The sequence below is a fragment of the Myotis lucifugus genome, unplaced genomic scaffold, assembly GCF_000147115.1.
Source record: "Myotis lucifugus unplaced genomic scaffold, Myoluc2.0 scaffold_114, whole genome shotgun sequence".
In the NCBI taxonomy this organism is placed as follows: domain Eukaryota; kingdom Metazoa; phylum Chordata; class Mammalia; order Chiroptera; family Vespertilionidae; genus Myotis; species Myotis lucifugus.
The window spans coordinates 3,881,293-3,903,502 of NW_005871162.1; the positions used below are offsets into that span (position 1 = coordinate 3,881,293).

A 22,210-nucleotide genomic window follows, 5' to 3' on the forward strand; every position below is an offset into this window, starting at 1 on the left:
GAAGATTCTGGAGCTAGTTACTCCACACACTTCTAATTAACTGCAAGGTGGTGGTGGAGATACAAACCTCTCACCCTGGGCAAGGAGCTGGAACTGGTCTTCATAGCAAAGGGCTAAGGTCCTCATTTTAAGAAAGGTCGGTGAGGAGGGAGTTGGCCTTCTTGGGACAAGAATTCTTTCTGGCTCAATGCCCTCGTGATAATTCCGGAACACGTGACCCGTGATGTTTCTTTTTGGACTTTCCTGGGCTGCCTGCATTTTGATCATTTCAGTCCTTACTGGCCTCCTCATCAGGGGATAAGGGATGTTGGGTCCAGGAAGGAGAAACTAATAGTTCTAAAGAATCCTGTTGGGTTTTCTAAAGACTTATTTGTCTTCCTGTGAATAATTGAGAGTCAGGTGTATTTATAAAATGATATATAGTTATAAAGTTATTAAAAACTGTCAGTAACCCCCCTCCCCTCCAAACCTGTCTACTTAGAAATGTGGTAGGGTGGGAATATTCTGGATTTTTATTTTTGAGGGAGGGCACTGGCAATCTTTATAATATTGGTGCTCCCATAGATAACCCCTATAGCCCAGGGGGAGTTTAAAATTGGGGACAAGGTCGGGGAGGGAGGAGGCAGGTGGTAGGAACAAAAAGCTGAATTCCAAAAGGCTCAGTGCCCTTGCCCTCCGTGTTTTCCATTTGATGCCTCTCGAGGCCTCCACTTTACATGCATTTGAAAATGGAAGAATAACCTCCCCAAGATCTAGAGTCAGCCTTCTGTAGGTTCCTGCCAGGAGCTGGGGCAGGGGCCTGAGTGGGCCCTGGAGCTGTTCACATCCTCAGCCGCCCCCTATCACTTTGTCCCTGGCCCACCTGTCCCGAGGTAACAGGCAGCCTGCAGATGGGGCCTGCCTGTGGGGCAGTGGGAATACATGGACGGACATGAAAAAAATGCCTCACTGATTCCCATCAGGACAATGTAACGTGACTTTTCAGGTTAGCAGATTGAAATCTGTTGCAGCCACACCGAGTTACTATTTTGGGCCTGGAGAACATCTCTCCAGCTGTTTCTTTCTTCTTTTCTCCACCCTCCCTTCAGACTTCAAACCCCCTTCTGCTTTTTAGCTTTCTCATTTTCCCAGCACTGTGGATGTGGACAGCGGTTAGCTGGCTGAGGCATATATGTATGTCCTTCCCCGCTCTCCCTCCCACACACACATTGTATTTGGCTTGAGCATCTGTGCAGGTGTTTGGCCATTTATTGGGATGGGACAGCTGGGATAAAACTCAAAGGTTGTTGAATTGCATTTCATGAGCAATGCAGTAAGGCTCTTTCTGGTATTTCAAATAAGGGATAAAGAAATAAAATACTTGGCTGTACCGAAAGGATTCCGGGCTGTGTTGGGCCGGACCGGGTGGCCAACCCAGAGGGCACAGCTGACTCCTCCCCGGACACCGACACCACCATGAAGCGCGACCCTGATGGACCCTTTATTTTTTTATTTTTTTATTTTTTTTACATTTTTTATTGATTTTTTACAGAGAGGAAGGGAGAGAGACAGACAGCCAGAAACATCGATGAGAGAGAAACATCGATCAGCTGCCTCTTGCACATCTCCCACTAGGGATGCGCCGGCAACCCAGGTACATGCCCTTGACCGGAACCGAACCCGGGACCCTTCAGTCCACAGGCCGACGCTCTATCCACTGAGCCAAACCGGCTTCGGCATCTGATGGACCCTTTAATGCAGCCCTTCAACTCGCTGATGCTTCGGGAAGCCCGTCGCCAATGACGCCGCCCGCTAGCCAGATCAACAAGGACAACCAAACCACCGACTTGAGGACAGCTGAAATCCCTTGACTGAAGAGGCCAGCAACCTTCTACAGGAACAAGGCTCCTTGTGCACTCCATCCACTATGTTTATAGCTATGCTCGCTATCATTGCTTGTCAGTCTTCTTTCGAGTCTTAAACAGCCCAATCCGAGAGGTGGCTGCTGATTTACATGCGCTATCATTTAAAAAATAAAAAAGGGGGAATTTGCCGGAAGCCAGTCCATCCTTGCTGCTTGACATAGTCGCTGCAGGGAAGAAACATCTGCACAGCATATGTTTCAAGGGACCTGGCGTATATGGCATAATGTTCTTAATATGTTTGCTCCCCTTCTTGGCGCTATGTGTTTTAACCAAGATCACCTCTCCAAGAAAGGTTGTTTCCCCAGGTAGGGATTTTTCCCTGAAGTTAGGGAGGGACTAAAACCTCTTAACTAAGTGCCGGGCGGGTAGTTAATCACTTTAACTACGAACAATCACGCTTAAGCTACATAATCTTTACTCCCTGGAATGGAGATAAGAAACGCCCTAACCTTTGGAATAGAATTGATAGGATTAAAGTCAACTGGTATAAATACAAATGTAACAAGACAATAAACACATAACCTGGCTAGAGATCCTGGCTAGAACCTGGCTAGGCTGCTGATCAACTGAACACTGTCTCTGTGTCATTCCTTCATTCTTCGCCGACTCCGTCCACACCTTTGGGAACCCCTGGACCTGCTGGGGACCTGCTGGGGTTGGACCCCAACACTTTGGTTTTGGATTTGATGGCAAGTATTAAAAGGAAATAGGACCATGGCAGCAGATGATGAAAATGGTGATGGGACAAGTTTATTTGATGTCTTCTCGGCTTCTCCTCTTAAAAATAATGATGAAGGTTCTCTGGACATATATGCTGGGTTGGACAGTGCTGTTTCTGATAGTTCTTCCAAGTCCTGTGAACCATCTAGAAATTGTTTGGATTTGTATGAAGAAATTCTTACTGAAGAAGGAACTGCAAAGGAGGCAACATATAATGATTTGCAAATAAAATATGGAAAATGTCAGCTACAAATGAAAGAGCTGATAAAAAAGTTTAAGGAAATACAGACACAGAATTTCAGCTTAAAAACTGAAAACCAGTCTCTTAAGAAGAATATTTCAGCACTTCTCAAAACTGCTAGAATGGAAATAAACCGCAAGGATGAAGAAGTTAATCGCCTTCACCAAAGATTGTGTGAGTTTCCACATTTTCGAAATAGTCGTAAAACTGCAAGGGCGTCAGATATAGTTAAAACAAAAGACTTTACATCCAGACCTCCCCATTTGGATGATTGTGCAAAGACTGATCACAAGGTGAAATGTGATATTTCTAAAGATGGACATCATAGCACTTCACTCCCAAACATCGAAGAGGAAGTAAAATCGCATTTGGAAAAAAAGAGTACTTTGCATTTGCCTCCATCTATTGAAAAACACTGCACCAATGGCATTTGGTCACGTTCCCATTATCAGGTTGGTGAGAGTAGCTCAAGTGAGGATAATAGAAGAGGGAAGAAAGATAGTGGAGATAGCCATTATAGTAGAGGAACTGATCGAATACGAAAAGACTTAAACACTAGCTGTGGTGATGGTGAACCAAGGAACTCAGAGGCCAGTCCAAGGCTACAAGGACATTCTGAGAAATATGGTAAAGGTGAATTAAAGGCTGAAAGCAAAAATTCAAATTTTAAAAATAACACAGATTTGGATTATAAAAATGAACGCTTTGGCTGTTTCCGGCAGAAAGAGACCTTTAGAGAGAGGTCACATACTCGAGCAGAATCTCAGAGCGATAGAAAACTAGAGAGGCAAAGTGAAAGATCACAAAATATAAATAAGAAAGAACTTGAATCACAGGACAAAGAAGAAAGAAAAGTTGATCAAAAACCTAAATCAGTAGTAAAAGACCAAGATTATTGGCGAAGGTCTGAACGAGTATCATCTCTTCCTCATTCTAAGAATGAAATAAAATCTCATAATTCAAGTAAATACCATTTAGAAGAGAGAAGAGACAGGGAAGATGGTAAAAGAGACCGGGGTGTAAGTAATCATAGTTTTCAAGAAGGAAGATGTTCATCCTCCCTTTCAACCGGTAGAACTCACAAACACATGGACCCCAAGGAAGTTGATGCTGTGCACCAAAGGGGAAATACACCTTTCGAAGCAGAAAGGCATAGAACGGAAGGTAAGAGGAAAAGAGAACAAGAAAGCAAAGAAAAAAACAGGTATATGAGAAGTGCAAAAAGAACATATACAGGACATTTGTAGAAGGTTAACAAAGAAACCAAACAAACCACTACTGATTTAAAGAGACAGAATGGACTGAAAAATGATAAAGGTGAAGTCTCTAATAATGATGTTTCTGAATGCACAGATAATAAAGACCTTGCAATTAAAGCCGAGAGTGGTCCAAATGAAACAAAAAACAAAGACTTGAAGTTGAGTTTTATGGAAAAATTGAACTTAACTCTTTCTCCTGCTAAAAAGCAGCCTATTCCTCAGAATAATCAGCATAAAATAACCGATACTCCCAAATCCAGTGGCATATGTGACTTAGAGTCCTTGGTACAGGATAAAACAGTGATATGTTTCCTCTGTGAGCGAACATATCACAGAGAAAACCAAATCAAAGTTATTGGAACCAGAAGATGCTCTTGCAACGGCATCATCCGAACCCAGGACCAGTATTCTGGAAAGGAAAACGGAAGAAGAAAATAGTTTGTTAATTAAATCTGATGAGAATACTACGCAGTGTGACTTGCCCATCTGTGGTACAGAGACCTCTTCTTCAGTACCTGTGGAAATGTAACAAACCATTAATGGTGCAAGGACAGCAGTACCTGTGGCACTGGACATAATACAAACAAATGTTTCTCAAAACTTTGGCTTGGAATTGGATACCAAAAGAAATGACAGTTTAAATTTGTGTAGTATTTCTGAAGTTACGGAAATGAAGGAGGCTTTTTCAACAAAAGCTGCCAAATCCGATGAAAGCATTTTGATGTAGCTTTTCCTTTCATTTGGTCAGCTACGCTCCTAGTGACAGAGTGCCGTTGCTGCTCCTGTTGTAGTCCCCGACTTCAGCCTTGATTTGTGAAAAGCCTTTTCTCAAAATCATCGTTGTCATCATCACCGCATAGGAGAGTGTATATATCTTTTTCCTTTTGTCTACTTTTAGACATAACATTGAGAAATAATAAATATTTTCATGTCATCCAAAAAAGCAGTTGTTCCAAGAGTAACTTCAGCTGTGGCTTACTGTTACATTTCATTAAGTGTCTCTCAGGGGCCGTGGCTAAGAGCTGTAATTAATGGGTAGAACAGTGGTCGGCAAACTGCGGCTCTCGAGCCACATGCGGCTCTTTGGCCTCTTGAGTGTGGCTCTTCCTAAGCCTTAGGGGTACCCAAATTAAGTTAATAATAATGTACCTACCTATATAGTTTAAGTTTAAAAAATTTGGCTCTCAAAAGAAATTTTAATCGTTGTACTGTTGATGTTTGGTTCTGTTGACTAATGAGTTTGCCGACCACTGGGGTAGAAGATTGAGGAATTCAGGATATAATATGTTTGAAATTCACAGAGTAGCTGTTTTTTTCCTCCACTGTTTCTCCAGTCCTTTTGGAGCTGGTGCCTGAGGGAACGGGAGCGAACCGTGCGTGTCCTTCCTAAGCCAGTCTCAGCACCTGCTCTCTCAGGTGTGTGGGGGATCAGGGCAGGATCTCTACCCTCCAGGCACTGCGGGGGCTTGGCCTGGCACACTCTTGTCCCGTGAGAGACGATGCAATGCCGTGGCTCTGAGCAGGGACTCTGGGCCAGACTGCCTGGGTTAGCATCCCCACTCTGCCACCTGCTACCTGGGTGACCTTGGGCCAGTGAGCAACGCGATACTGTTTCCTGGCTTGTGAAATTGGGATGATGACAGTAACTACTCCGGGGCTGCTATGGAGATTAAATATTAACACCTGAGGATTCTTAGAACAGTGCCTGGCACACAGTAGGTGCCATATCAGTGTTTGCTACTATTACCGTGATGATGATGATGTTCCAGAAGTGACTGTGTATATCCTTGGATTGACTGAGCCATCAATTCAATCACCCAGCACAATGAGCAGGTTCACTGAGCAGGCACTGCATGTAACTACTGTGCTTCACCCTGAGCTTTTAGAGATGAATATGATTTAGTCCAGCGGTTCTCAACCTGTGGGTCGCTACCCCTTTGGGGGTCGAATGACCCTTTCACAGGGGTCGCCTAAGACCATCGAAAAACACATATATAATTACATATTGTTTTTGTGATTAATTACTATGCTTTAATGATGTTCAATGTGTAACAATGAAAATACATCCTTCATATCAGATATTTTCATTACGATTCATAACAGTAGCAAAATTACAGTTATGAAGTAGCAATGAAAATAATTTTATGGTTGGGGGTCACCACAACATGAGGAACTGTATTAAAGGGTCGCGGCATTAGGAAAGTTGAGAACCACTGATTTAGTCCCTGTCCCCAAGGTGCTCTGTCTGTGGAATGCTGTTTGTTTTTGATTTGTATCAGTTGTAGAAGTAGGAAAGGTTCAACAAATGTGCCAGGAAGGGGGGTGGGGGCAGGCAGTGTTCCTACGAAGACTGAAAAAATATAAAGTATTCTTGATACTTGGACTACTTGAACCTGGTTGTGCCATGGAGGTGTAAGGAGCCATCGTTGGTTCTCCCCCAGCCCTCATCGTCCCAGTCTCGGCTGTGTGAGGGGTCTGGGATGGGTTAGAGAAGCATAAACCTGTCTTGCCCCAGACCCTGACAGTGTGGGGGAGTGACCTTTATCCGTGCTCTGGCCTCTTGGTGGGGGTTCCCAGAGCTCTGGGGCCAGAGGACGGGAGAGGAAGGGTTAACTCCAGGCTGCAGCAGCTGAGTGTACAGCATAAACAGCATTTGGGGATGAGATCACTTCTGTTTTGGGAATCTAAAGGCAAACACAGTTGCATTCATTCGTGTAATCATTGCCTTGTTTGAGATTGTTTATGTTTAGAAATTCATGTTGGAATATCTATCAGTTGGCGTACAGAAACCAACTCTGGCTACTTAGACTGAAAAGAATCCATTGCAAGGCCATGGCAGCTCCCAGAAGTGGAGGAAAAGCGTGAATTCTATGTAACGTGGCCCCAGAAAGGAAACTGGATATTTCCGGGATTCTAAATACTAGGGGACTCAGGGATAGTCTTTTCGGGACTAACAGCAGGATGAATTGCAACAGTCATTTTCCATCCTGACATCCTTCCCCTGGAGATTCAAATTCCTGAAAGAATGAGCGGGCTGGGTCATTCTGCCAGAAGGCTCGCTGAGGCCGCAGCGGCTGGGGAGGGTCCCAGTGGCTGCTGGCAGGGCAGACACTGACAGACGCTCACGCCTGACAACGAAATGCTGTGTTTCTCAGGTCTCTTTCTCCCTCATCTTTCTGGTCTATTTTGTTTTAGATAGTCTATCAGGAGTACTTTTGAGCTTTTAGAGCCTGGCTTGGGATTGTAGTGGATGTGTTAGTAACCGTGAATGAGCAATAAGGAGGCAGCAGATGGAGGTGTGGATCCCAGAACATGGGGCTGCACTCAAGAGTGGCTTCATGATCCAGATGGTCAGGAGGCCACACCATGGAGCGGGTGGGCTAGCTCAGCGTTTCTCAGTCTGAGGTCTGTGTTTCTCTGGGGGGTTCTCGATGAGAAGTGCAAAGATTTGAAGCTTCCTTTAAATAATGGTCTTAAAAATATGTCCCTTTATGTTTCTATTCTGGATCATCGGAAAATCCATAAATACGTAATTCCACAGCACAGTTCTCTCTTCATTCATTTTGGTGCGTTTGGATTTTTCTTGAAGCATTGGTACTGAGTAGAAATTAATTAATTGTCATGGTCTAATGAGCAAAAAATAGAAGCAGGCTTGAAATAAAAAATAATGCATTTGCATCAAGTGCAGACTAATGATCCCAGAGATTGCAGAAACAGAAAAACTGTTTTAGAAAGGTGGGGCTCCCATAGCACGTAGCACCCCAGGCATGATGAACGCAGGGGAGACTGGGCCATCGCAGTCAGCACCACAGTCAGACTGAAAGCAACCAGTCCTGGCAGCAAAACGACATGGTCCTTTACCTGGCACTAATGATGTCTTGTTTTATTGGCTTTGCAGTTTTGTCTGAGTTTAATTTGGACATTTGTTTTTACAGCGGTTATGAGACTACCAGCACCAGATGTCTGTAAGTCATTTTGTATATCTATATATTTAAGTGAATTATAATAAAAATAACTCTGGCCAACCCCAGAGGTACTTAAGGAATGTTTTGTTTTGTTTTTGGCTTTAAAAGGAAACTACCTTATACAGGTTTTAGCAATGCTGGTCTCTGGGAGACACTCCCTCCCTCCCCACCGGCTTCCACAGGAGTACATTCCCCCCGTCCCCAGGGACGCTGGAGGTGGCCATGTGACTTGCCTTTTGCCAGTGGGACGTTCACAGATAAAAAAGCAGAGGCTTATAAAGAGCTTGCGATTTGGCTTGGCCTCTTGTACTCCTCCCTTTCTCTGAGAGACCATGGCTCAGGTGCTGTTGGTCTAAAGAAGATGAGAGACACAGAGAGCTGTCCCGAACCCAGCTGAGCCCAGCCTAGATTGTCTGAACTCTAGCCAACCAACCGATGTGTGAACAAGAAGAAAAAAATTCTTTATGATGCTGAGATTCTGTGGTGGTTGGCCACACAGTATTATTGTGGCAATAGCTGACTGGTAGGGTCTAGCTCTAGCACATTGATTAGTTAGCCACACACTGGAGTGTGTAAACATGGATTTTATTGAGCACTTACTACGTGCCAGTTATTTTTGTAGGTGTTGGGGTTACAGCAAACGAGACAGACCAAGTCTTAGCCCTTAGGGAGTATATGTACTCTAGTGGATGTTCAATCATTTTTGCTGGACTGTTTATGTATCTGATGAATGCTTTGTTTTTTCCCCTTTTCCAAAAGGGCAAACTAACTTTGCTCTGACCTGTTGGAAAGGGATAGTTGTCTGGAGAGATGTGATCTTGTCTACATATGGATTTCATATTGAACAAAATGTTGGGGAATAACTTGACTACTGATGTTGCCATCGTTATCATCAAAACTGCCTTCATTAAGTCATTTACTTCTCTTGACTCATGTCTAGAAATTTCCAGAAAAGACTATAAAAAGAGAGGGAAAAAATAAGAATATCATCACGTTGTCTACCAATGTTGCTCTTGCTTGATTTTGCTTTATCCAGAGTTTTGACTGGGTTCCATAACTAAAAATAATCTCCCTGTGTACGTGAAATTTCACCAGTGTAAACGGCTGTGTGCGCTTATATTTATGCATGTCTGAAAATTCTGCCGGCTGTGGAGGCCCGTGGCGGCTGCTCTGGAATGAAAACAGCATCCTGGGAAAGGAATTTGAATGTAATGTTGAATACATTTAAAAATATTATTCAAATGCCTGAAAGGTTCAGTTTTATGAATTTAGGACCATGGGGAATCAGCGGCAAAAATTCACATTTCTTGTTTCGTGGAAAGCAGGGCTGGAAACACAGCTGTAAATATTCAATTCTCTAAGGCTGTTTCAGGTTGAATGCAAAGGAAGTAAGGCCTGCTTGGTCGGTAAGAGCAAGTAGCAGGCATTTTGAGAAGTGACTTACTGCACTTTGGAATACAGTGAAATTTGGACATTTTTGCTGTGATGCCCAGTTTCCTTTTTCCTAGGTTTCAACTATGACATTGATCTAGGGTTGGTGAGGTAACCCTACTGACACAGCCACGGAGGACTTGGCTGTCCATCAGCGACATGAAAGATCCTATCGTCCTCCGAGGGGATCCATGGGTAAGGGCAGTCTGTGGTTCTCAGAGAGTCTGGCTTCCCCCTCTGTCCATTCTGCAGATAGTTATGTTTTGGCTAGACTTGACCACCCCCTCCCCCCCATAATTGTGAGGATGATGTCCCTTGTTTATTCTCAGAACCTCTGCGTTATCTCACTGAGTTTCCTTTTTGGGGACGTGAGGAGGGGAGTGGATTGAAAGCGTGTGGGTGTGATGTGGGGGAGGAGTTTCTGGATCATCTTGCTTTTGAAGGAGCACCGTCAATAAGTGGTGAGACATGTGGATGTGGAGAGGTGGATAATGTTGCTTTGATTCCAGATGTAAAGAGTACTTCCTGCCCTAGCCGGTTTGGTTCAGTGGATAGAGCGTTGGCCTGCGGACCCAAAGTTCCCGGGTTTGATGCTGGTCAAGGGCATGTACCTTGGTTGCAGGCTCCTCCCCAGCCCAGGCCCTGGTCGGGGAGAATGCAGGAGGCAACCAATTGATGTGTTTCTCTCACTTTGATGTTTCTCTCTGTCTTTCCCTCTCTCTTCCACTCTCTCTAAAAATCAATGGGAAATATCCTCAGGTGAGGATTAAAAGAAAAAGAAAAAGAGTACTTCCAGGCCAGGCACAACTGCGAGGGGATTTTTAGGGATATTTTGGGAAAGTTTTATTTCTAAGTAAGGAAGTTAATGGTTTTCTTTCTGATTGAGCCCAAAGTCCTCAGCACACAGGTGCCCAATTGCAGTGTGACCTTGTTGGACTGGCTTTCAACGCTGTGGACGTCCCAGCTCCCAGCAGCCTCTGCTTCCCAGGGCCTGGGTGCTGGGACTGGCCTGTTTTGATGATCAGGCTCTGGGTTTCAGTTAAGGGAGGGGTGTTACCATGTCAGTCAGGGAGGATTAAGTGCTGAGGAAACTGAAGCTGAATTGAGGGTCTGGGTTTTTTTTTAATATATTTTATTGACTTTTTTTTTTACAGAGAGGAAGGGAGAGAGATAGAAGAGTTAGAAACATCGATGAGAGAGAAACATCAATCAGCTGCCTCCTGCACACCCCTCACTGGGGATGAGCCCGCAACCAAGGTACATGCCCTTGACCGGAATCGAACCTGGGACCTTTCAGTCCGCAGGCCAACGCTCTATCCACTGAGCCAAACCAGTTAGGGCGAGGGTCTGGTTTCTTAAGAAAGACCTTTGTGCGCCTCGGGCGGGGGAGGAAGGAAATCATTGTTTACCTGGGGCCTGGGCCCCGAAGTGAGGCCTCCTTAGACCGACTGTCCAGAGAAGCCAGAGGTGGTCAGAACCAGAGGCCTGGGTGTGTTCTCTGACCAGCGTCTTCCATATTGCTGGGAACCTGCTAGAAATGCAACTGCATGGCCCTTCTCCAGACCTACTGAATTAGATGCTCTGAGAGTATCTGACAAGTTGTTCTAACAAGCCCTCCCAGGGATCTAAGTTGGAGAACTGCAGCCCTAAAGAGAGCTGAAAGGCACCAGGCACCCCAAATCTGTCACCCAGGGCTGCAGTGGGTTGGGGTGGGGGAGTCCAGGGCTCATCATGAAAAGGCGAAAATTCTCACCCAATAGGTAACTAATTTAGTAGGATGGTAACTTTATATATATTTTTTTTAGTTTCTTTTTTTTTTAAATATTTTTTTTATTGATTTCAGAGAGGAAGGGAGAGGGACAGAGAGATAGAAAAATCAATAATGTGAGAAAATCATTGATCAGCTGCCTCCTGCACGCCCCACACTGGGAATCGAGCCCGCAACCTGGGCATGTGCCCTTGACCTGTTACATCTGCAAAGTCCCTTTGCCATGTGACGTAACATAGTCACATGTTCTGAGGATTAGAGAATCTTCAGGGGCCATTATTCTGCCTACCACGGGGACTGCATGGGTGCCTGAGAGTATGGAGCCTGTTGTAGAAATAATAATAAGGCCCAGCGTAGCCGCACCATGGCCAAGCGTGAGGGAGAACGTGCTACTGGGAAGTGGAGATGTGTGTATGGCCAAATGGAGCAGAGATGCTTCCGGCAGAGGCCCAGATTTCAACAATGTTAGTGGCTGAGTTAATCAGTTGACTGTTTTGGAAATGCAACTCCTCTGTTTTGTAGGGGATGAAATGGATGTTGGCCTCGGTGACAGGTGTAGGTGGGTAGAGAATTCTATTTCTTCTTTTTCCAGTTTTTCTTACTTTATCTTTCTCATTCACCGATTCAGAGATATATTGGGTAAGCTGCTGTGAATCACAGGCGTTTTGGTACAAGAGACTTGCTTTCCAATAAAAACTAGTATTGCGCTGCTGTAACAAAGCACTTTATAAGCACAGTGCCCGAGGGGTGCATCAGGACGGACACAGTGTTCCTTTACAGCGAAATAACAGCAAATCTTGCTCACCTTCCTTTCTAACAACATCGTGTGACCCGAGTCCTCCTTTTAGCTGCTTTTCCAGTTAAAGATGGCACATCCTAAAAGTAGATCTTGCTGGCTGCTTTAAAGTCCCTAACACTGAAGTCCCTCGGCTGGGAAATCATCTTCCTTTGTTCTAGAATGCATTTTCAAATGGCCATCAGACAATTTATGGACTACTTATCATGAACAACAGTGGACTTTAAATTGGCCCTAAACTACACATCCTTTTCTGATTCAATTTTCACCAAATGTTTCATGCTGCAAACTACCTGAATGTAAGTGGGTTATCATTATTAAAAAGTCTTTTTCTCCTAGTACTTCACCGCTGGGAAGGGATGAGAGAGAAGGTGGTCAGACAGTGACTGTTAGACGGATTTGAGAAATAAATGTAGGGGCCATGGAGTCAAAGGAAGTAATTTTAACCTAAACTGGGAAGAATACTGCATCAGGGTATGGAGTTCAGGGTATGGAGAGACTTATGGAGACATAGGAGGAGAGCATGGGTGTGGGAGGCATCCTGGCTCGAACTCAAATCCTACCTCATGAACACAGGTGGAAATGTCAAATGAAGCAGTTAATTTTTAGGAGTGGCTGGAGTTTGACAACTTGAGCAAGACATGTTTTTAACAGGAAAACCATAAAATATAGTCACGAATACAGAGATAACTTCTATTAAATATCTAATTGTGTATCCTTGTAAACCTTCAGCATACTCACAGATGTTGAGGTCAGAAGTTGAGGGATTCTATAAATAACTTTCTTCTTTCCTGCTTGAGTTTAGAACTAATTAGGAAAGAGACACAGGAGCCAGACAGATGCAAAAAATTTTTCAAAAAAAAAAAATTTGCACACCCACTGAACCTCACATTTAAAGGCGAATTTCTTCAACTCGCTTTTATCAAGCCCTAATTGTGAGGGTAAGTGGGTTTGCCGGTTCCTTCCCCTGTATCAGCCATCAGCAATGCTAGAATGAGATGTGCCCACCCCCAAGGCAGGGAGGGAAGAAGACTGGGCAACACACACTCTCTGTGAACTAGCAGGTCTTCAGAGAAGAGAAGGCAGAGCATGCTGGGCCACCAGCTGTCAATCAGATGATGCGTTGCTTCTCTCAGCCAAGAGTAACCCACACAGCCCCTGGCTGGGCTCATGCCCCCATGAAGCTAGACTTAGCACCTCTTTGCATTCCCTCCACAGAATCCATACAGATTTTATTAAAGATTTCATAATGGAGTTGGGGTGGGATTAGAAGTTACATTATGTACCCTATAGGTTGTTTCCACCCATAAAAACCCCCATTAGATATTTCACTCAAGTCTCTGATTTTAGCTTATCAGTGACTGGATCTCTTCCCATCTCTTTCACGATTCCGCTCTCCCCTTCCAGATCTTTCTGTCTCTCAATCTTTCCCTTTTCTATGCAAAGTGGGTTTGCTTATTCCAACTCCTTTATACTTCTAAGCTCATTCTCTTTGCTCTGTTTAGAAGACAAGGGACCTTTTAGGGGTCAAGACTCATTGAAGATCATTTACATGTAGTAGGAATTTATAAATGAATTTTTTTCATATATATGATTGGGAGATGTTACATTTTTAAGGGTAAAACATAAAACAAAAGCTTCTCAAGCTTACTCTTCTTTTTCCACTTTGCTATGGTTTGGATAAAATTTCTAAAGTAGTCACAAAGTTCTATAAACGCCAGAGTTGCCCAACACCACAGTTCCTTCAAAAAAAAAAAAAAGTCTCTCACAGGTCTTGACTCGATGGCAGACACTACATCCTAGAGTGCCTTAAATATTGCCCAGGCTATGCCTCATGTCAGACAGTCCTTATTGTTTCTTATTTTAAGTGTAACAAGGAGAGATGACTTACATATAATGTTTTGAAAGGAGAACTTGATATACGAGGGCTGGCATGTTGTACTAAGAAGCCTAATGAGACCTTTTCCACCCATCAATGTTTTTTTTTTTTTTTAAAAGATAATATTGGCAGATAACATTGTGTGTTGAACCATGTTGTTCCTTCCTTTTTGAGGCTGGGAGATTCCTATGTCCCCCCGAGACAGCGAAGGTCTGGGAGCTCTCATGTGCTGTTCTTTCTCTTGTCCTACTCATAGCAGGCACCATTCATTCATTCCGACAAGTATTTCACTTCACTCAGCACTTAGAGAGGACCGACCCTATGCAGGCACCGTGCGAGGCATTGGGGGCCCGACGTGACCCAGCCTTGGTCACTTCTCAGCTGGCTATTGCCACAGCCTCCTAAGGGTCTGCCCATCTCCCCTCCAGCCTTCTTCCGAGCTGTCCCCTGCATTGCAGCTGGGGTGGCTGCCTCAAACCACAAGTAGGACGTTGTCACCCTTGCAGCTGCACCCTTGCCACCGCTCCCATTGCTTTTAGGGGCAAGTTAGGCTCCTGAACATGGTCTGCAGGGGGACAACGCATGGTGGGCTCCTTCTACTTCTTCCTGCCTCTTCCTCCTCCGGGCTCCTCACCCTGGGCTTCGGGGCCCTCTCCCACCGGCCTCCTTTCAGTTTGCCAAACATGGCTTTTTCCTTCCCATTCGAGAACTTGGAATGTGTGGTTTCCTCTGCTGGAGGGTTCCTGCTTCTCCCTTTCCCCTGGGTGACCGCTGCGGCAACCACTCCAGCCTCATTCTAAGTGACTACCTCTCAGGAAGTCTTCTTTGCCTTTCCGGACGGAATGAAATGCTTCCCAAAGTCCCTGTGTATGCAGCGCTTTGCTGTTGCAATTTTATATTCATTTGATGGATGCCTGTCTCCCCCACTAGACTGTAAACTGCCCAAGGATGGAGTCTTGTCTATTTATGTTTGTCATTGTAGTCCCAGTGCCCAGTACAGTGGAAGCTCTCGATAAACATCTGTCAAGTGGATGAATGAACGTAGACAGGTTCTTGCCCTCCAGGAATTTAGAGTCTAGTGGGAGGAAAAATGACTCTTAGGCAGCAAATTAAAATACGACGTGGTAAGTACTATCTATCATAGCATCTGGCACATAGACAAGGTTCTCATCCCAGACTTGGGGGCGGTAAGGAGGAAGTGAAAACAGTCTATACTGCAGTGGTTAAAAAGCAGTGGCTCTGGACTCAGGCAAAACTATATTCAAATCCTGGTTTAACCCCTTCTTACTTGGGAAAGTCCCTTAACCTCTTTGTAAATGGATCCAATAATGTACACTGAAGTATGAAGCCTTGTTCTACTTGGAATGTGTCTTCATTATTTATTACTGTGTAACAAATGACAACAAAAGTTAGAAGCGTAATGCAGTGAACATTTGTTATCTCACACTGTCTGAAAGGGTCAGGAATCCCGGGATTGGGTGGTTCTGACTCAGGGTCGCTCATGAGGTTGCAGGTAAGCTGTTGGCGGGGGCTGAAGGATCCCCTTTCAAGTTCACTTCCACACTGTTGGCAGGGGTTCTCAGCTCCTTACCTGATGAGCCTCTCCATACGGCTGCCCATGATATGGCTTCCTCCAGAATGAAGGACCAAGAGGTGACAGCCCCAGATGGAGGAAGTGGTCCTTTATAATCCAACTAGGGGCTCAGTGCGTGAAATCGCCTGAGACCCAGGACCAAGAGTCCTGCAGCTCGGTGGGACCCAGAAACCCACCCGCGCCTCCGGTCAAGTCCTCCAGACTCAAGTCCCCGCCCACCCGCGTGCACCTGCCGCACATGCAGACTCCTGCTGATCGGTTGTTACGGCGTGATGGCGTGACGACCACAGGCTTTTTCGATAATAGATCTCAGGAGGGACATAGCATTACTTCTGTCACATCCTATTGGTCACGGAGACAAATGGTGAACCACCCTGAACCAATGTGGGAGAAAATGACGCAAAGTGGTGAATCCTAGGAGATGGGGGGCTTTGGGGGCCATCTTGAATGCTGGTTACCTAAGTGGTCAGATCTCAAGGACGCCTGAGGCTGGTCTTGGATTTGACATGCTGAGTTTGCTCTGAAATGTGCTTGTCAGGTTCAAGCTCACTGGTGAATGTTTTCAAGATGGTGCACTTATACTCTGATAGTGTTGATTTAGAGTTTGTACCTGGCTACACTAGATCAGAGGGAATAGTGAGAATTGTCACAAAGGTATACACACTTTTTTTAAAGGAAGTTTCCAGGTAAAAAAACTGGAGAAACCAGATAGGATCCTTATTCCTGTCTGGTGGTATCAAGTGTGGGCGTGTAGCTTCCTGGGTCCTTAATGGTCAGGTGGCATGTTGCTGAGACTGCTGCTCTGCACACCACATCTTCATGCATGTAAGTGATATGTTCTTTCCCTTACCAGCAATGACTTGTATCTCCTGCCTGTGGATGATGATAACTCTCTGTGAGTTTCATCTCTGCCAACCCCATGAGAGCCACAGCCACCTCGTAAGCTTGTTGTGAGGAGTCAATGGGGTAATGTGTAAAAAGAACAAGGCCTGCTGCCCAGCACAGAGTAGTCCCCAGCAACATCAGTACTGACAACTAGAATAAGGAACTGAAGAGCCAGGAGTAGCTAGGACCTGAAAGTAGGAACTAGCCAAGTAGGAGGGAGAATGTTCAGGCAGAAGGAAAAGCATGTGCAAAGGCCCAGTGGCAAGAGGGAGGAGGGAGAGATAGAAGAATCAAGGCTTTTTTATTTATACTTGCTTTTACTTCCCTTGCCTTTCGGGTCAAGTCCACAAAGACCCCTCTGAGACCAAAGTCCATAAGTTTAGTGCCTATGTTTTCTTTTGTATATCATGTTGTTTCAGACCTTATATTTAAGTCTTTAATCTACTTTGAGTTATTTTTTTGGGGTATGGTATCAGCAGTCTAGTTTAATTCTTTTACATGTGGCTTTCTTGTTTTGCCATTGTATGTTTTATTCTTTTTCATGTGGCTTTCCATTTTTATCCATTGAATGTTTTTGGGTCCTTTGTAGAAAATTAATTGCCCATATATGTGTGGGTTTATCTCTGGGTTTCCAATTCCGTTCCATTGGTCTGTGTGTCTGTTTTTCTGTCAATACCATACTGTTTTGATTAATGTAGCTTTGTAGTATAGTTTGAAGTCAGGGAGTATAAACCTCAAGCTTTGTTCTTTTTTCTCAGGATTGCTTTGGCTATTCGGGGTCTTTTGTGGTTCCATAAAATTTGAGGGGTTTTTCTTTGTCCTATTTTTGTGAGAAAAATGCCATTGGGATTTTGATATAAATTATATTAAATATGTATATTGCTTTAGGTAAAATAGCCCTTTTTAACTATGTTAGTTCTTCCAGTCCATGAACATAGAATATCTTTCAATTTCTTTGTCTTTTTCAAATTTTTCAACAATGTCTTATAGTTTTCAATGTATAGGTCCTTCATCTCTTTAGTTAAGTTTATTCATAGAAATTTTACTCTTTTTGTTCTGATTATAAATGGAATTGTTTTCTTCATTTCTCTTTCTGATATTTTGTTGTTAGTACATAGGAATGCAACAGGTTTTTTAAAAGTATATTTTTATTGATTTCAGATAGGAAGGGAGAGGGAAGAGAGAGATAGAAACAGCAATGATGTGAGAGAATCATTGATTGGCTGCCTCCTGCACGTTCCCTACTGGTGGTTGAGTCCACAACCTTGGCATGTGAAGGGTCAAACCCGGGACCCTTCAGTCTGCAGGCCAGCACTCCATCCACTGAGCCAAAACCAGCTAGGGCTGCAACAGGTTTATATGTTGATTTCGTATCCTGCAATCCTGCAACTTTACTGAATTTTTAAAATTAGTTCTAAAATAATTAGTGTTTTTGTGGAGTCTTTAGGACTTTCTATATATAAAATCATATCATCTGAAAATAATGGTAGTTCTACTTCTTCATTCCCAATTTGAATGCCTTTAATTTCTTTTTCTTACCTAGTTGCTCTGGCTAGGACTTCAAGTACTATTAACATGCCACTTTTAATAAGCAGTTAAGAATAGAGATAATAGTTTTAAAAATCCAAAATTTAAATATTTAAATGTTATATTTAAAATGATATATTCATATTTCATATTAGCATTTAAATACTTAATATTTTAAAATTTCCCCAATTTTTGAGAGGATGCATTACATTAGATTTTAAAGATTTCAAGATTTTTTTCGTTGTGTTTGAATTTCCATAGCCCATATGAAATGAGTTTACAACACATATGATGACTTTTAAAACATATGTACCAAAATTTTCCTGGGCATACTGTTCTTTATATTTGTAAGTTAGAAGCTTGTCTCCTTATAGGATTCTACAGATCATTATAATAAAAGAGTCTGACTCCTGATTATATTGTGACTTAATATGACCTAATGCTTGTTTTTGTATGGCCCTTGAGCAGGAAAGTGGTTTTTTGTTGTTGTTTTTTAATGGTTGAAAAATCAAAAGGGTAATGTTTTGTAACGTGAAAATTGTATGACACTTAAAGTTCAATGTCCATCAATAAAGTTTGATTGGAACGTCAGCAGCCATGCTAATTCCTTTTTCTGTCTTGTCTCTGGCTGCTTTCATGCTGCAGCTGCAGAGCTGAGTAGTTGCGATAGAAACCCATGACCCTCAAAGCCCGAAATATTAACTATCTGGCCCGTGGGAAGAGTTTGCCCACACCTGCTCAGCTTCAAATGTGGTAAAACATTTGGTGAGGCTCAGCTTTGTCTATTTTGGAACCAGTTAGCAGGTGAGGGCAGAGACAGAAGCCTTTAAGTAAAATAAAGTTCCTGTATTATATGTGGATTCAGTCACTTCAAATCTTCCTTACCTTCCAGGGGAACGCAAGTGAGAACACTCACAGGCAGCGAAGCACGGTGGGAGAGAAAAGGAATGCTTTCAAAGTTGCTCTCAAAAGGTTGTCGTGGCAGGTGGGCCTGCTACTTAGGCAGTCAGGAGGGAGACTGTGAATAGAAGTCTGTAATCTGTAATTTTTTAGGCCCAAATGCATTAGATAAAAAAGGGCATAACCCAGTGGGAGTGTTTTTCTTTTTCTTTTTTTGATATTCTTAGGCTGTAATCTTCTCAACTGCTTCACCAGGGTTTATCTGCTGTAATTACTGAGATCCGTGGTACATGTTATCAACAAGTCAGAAGAACTAAGAATGCTTTTCCTTAATAAAATATTATCTTAAGCTGCCAACCATGAAATGCTTAAAAAATAGTTCTTTATATGACTTCATAAAATGCTTCTGAGAGATTTTTCCTGTTTACCTTGCTGCTGATAAAAACCCAAAGAACATTAAATTCCGTTTCTTTCTAGATAGAAAAGTTCTGGTGGATAGAATTATCTGGCAAGTTGCAGTTTAGAAATGCTTGGTCTTCTGCTCATTTGAAGACCTAATTATTGAAATTTTTGTTGACATTTCTTTTTCTTTTTTTCTTTTATATAACTCCTCATTGTTTGGAATGAAAACCCTAGAGAAATAATACCTCCCAGAAGTCTCATGTTTAAAAAATATTGAAATAGTGGAACATTGTGCTAACCTGATATGCTGGTTTTGATTCCTCATGCACACGTGGTTTCTGGTATTTGTGTTTTGGTTGTGGGCTGAGACTGTTCAAGACTTCATTGAGGTGGTTCCATAATTCCGTCCATTTGTCCTTTCCTTATTGCCCCTGGGACTACAGTGCAGTTGAATAAAAGTGTTAGCCCAGATGTCAACATAGAGCTCAGCCGCATTGAAAAAGCAGCAGCAGTTGAGTTAAAGGGCCCAGTTGACAAAAGGAAGAGAACTATAGAATAGGGAAGGAGACTTTGTGGTTTTAAAACAATGAAAAACAACAACAACAACAAAAACAAAACACAAACTAGCACATGTTCTTAGAACTCAACAATAAAAAAAAACAACACAATTTAAAACTGGGCAAAAGGCCTACTAGACACTTCACCAACGATGACATACAGATGGTAAATGCGCATATGAAAGTATGCTCCTATGTCATTAGGGGTTGCAAGTTAAAACAACCAGGTGCCATTACACTACTAAAATCCCAAACACGGACAACACCAAATTCGGGCAAGAATGTGGGGCAACAGGAACTCTATTCATTGTTGGTGGGAATGCAAAATGGTACAGCCACTTGGGAAGACAGTTTGGCAGTTCCTTACAACACTAAATATACTCTTTTTTTATATATATATTTTTATTGATTTTTTTACAGAGAGGAAGGGAAAGGGATAGAGAGTTAGAAACATCGATGAGAGAGAAACATGGATCAGCTGCCTCCTGCACACCCCCTACTGGGGATGTGCCCTCAACCAAGGTACATGGACTTGACCGGAATCGAACCTGGTACCTTTCAGTCCGCAGGCCAACGCTCTATCCACTGAGCCAATCGGGTTAGGGCTAAATATACTCTTATCATACAACCCAGCAATCACATTCCTTGATATTTACCCAAATGAACTGAAAACGTGTGTTCACCCCAAAATTTGCAGGTGAGTATTTATAGCAGCTTTATTTGTAATTGCCCAAACTTGGAAGCAACCAAGATGCCCTTCAATATGTGAATGGATTAACTGTGTACATCTGTACAATGGGATAGTCTTCTGTAATATAAAGAAATGAGCTATTAAACCACAAAAAGACACAGAGAAGCCTTAAATGCATATTGCTAAATGAAAAGAAGGCTACATTATGTGTGATTCCAACTACTTGGCATCCTGGAGAAGGGCAAACTATAGAGACAGTAAAAATATCAGTGGTTGCCAGGGGTAAGGGGAGGGGAGGGATGACTAGGCAGAGCACAGAGGATTTTCAGGAAGTGAAACTCTTCCGTATGGTACTGTAATGATAGACACATGTCATTATACATTTGTCCAAACCCATAGAATGTACGACACAAAGAGACAACCCTAATGTAGACTATGAGCTTCTCCATCTTCTCAAATGCCTCTTCTCTGTCTCTTCTAACGTCTTATCAGACTTAACTGATCAGACTTAAATTCTTAAAGAATTGCTTTTAAATAACTCATGTAGCAATTTTCCATATGTTGTTTAAAATGCTCTGCATAAAAGGAAAGCTGGCTGCAAGTAAGTGAAAATATGTTGAAATTCCAAGTGTTGGTGCTCAGAGCCGCTGGTAACATTTTAATTCCAGTCATTTTCGAATGAATCTTTGAATAAGTGCGTGGATTATTTTTCTTCCCAGTAGAGAGTCGCCACCAGATGTTTTCTCTCTGGCCTGGCCTTTACTTTAGGTAGGAACAGGCCAAGAAAATGAATAGTTTTGAAATGTTCTCCCAGCCCTTCCTTCTAACTCCAGCCTGACTTAGTACAACACGTGTAGCTTTTTCTTTTTCTTCCTGCCCCCCATTTTTTTGTCTATAATGGAGATGGAGAACAGCTGCTTGCTAACCTTCCCCCCACTCCCCCCAACTTGCCACCCTAATGATGAGACCCTTTCAGCTGCGGTTCTCTTGATGCAGGTGATGTACTCTGTCCTCTGGCTCTTCTTATGCTCCTTCTTCATCCCCAAGACTCTGGTAGTCACCTCCAGCTTTCAGTTGCTGAGGTCTCACAAAGCACCTAAAAGACCCTGGAAGACAGGACCTGACATGACCTCACCCCAGCTCTCTGTGAGTGGCTCTCGCTTGTCATGGGAAACATGCATCTGTCCTTTGTGCTGGACAAGTGCAGGCCCATCCAGAGTCCCCCACGGCCTCCTCTCCTGAGCGCCTGTCCTCAGTGCAAGTCCACCTCCGGGCCCGGCCCGTGGGATTGCAGCCCACGGTGACTTCCCGCATGCAGGAGCCACATGCTAAGCTCTCCGGCGTTCCTCCTCACAAATTCTTTTCTCGGTTGCTTTACTCTCATCTCTGACTTGGATATTCTTGTTGTAGGGGTGCAATCTGAGTCCCCTGCCTGGTTTTGGACGTTAACTTTGAAAATCTACTTTGGGGTCTATTACTGCTAAACTGAGAGGAAACTTCCATTTCGACTTCCCATTATATGTGCAATAAGTAGACCAAACTCTTTTAGGCCTGGACCACGCTTTGCTAGAGCAAACTGTGCTCTCAAGCAATCGTAGCAGGGAATTTCTCCCAGGGAAAAGCCCACCTTGCAGACCTTCCACTCAATAGGAAATGCCCTGATTGGTGGAGCTTGCTTTGAAACCCTCCCA

General features: G+C 43.4%; 1 pseudogene; it reads left to right on the plus strand.

Moving 5' to 3' along the window:
- The first annotated feature begins 2,618 nt into the window (after positions 1 to 2,618).
- On the plus strand, positions 2,619 to 4,851 carry LOC102419924 (annotated as a pseudogene).
- Positions 4,852 to 22,210: the final 17,359 nt, after the last annotated feature.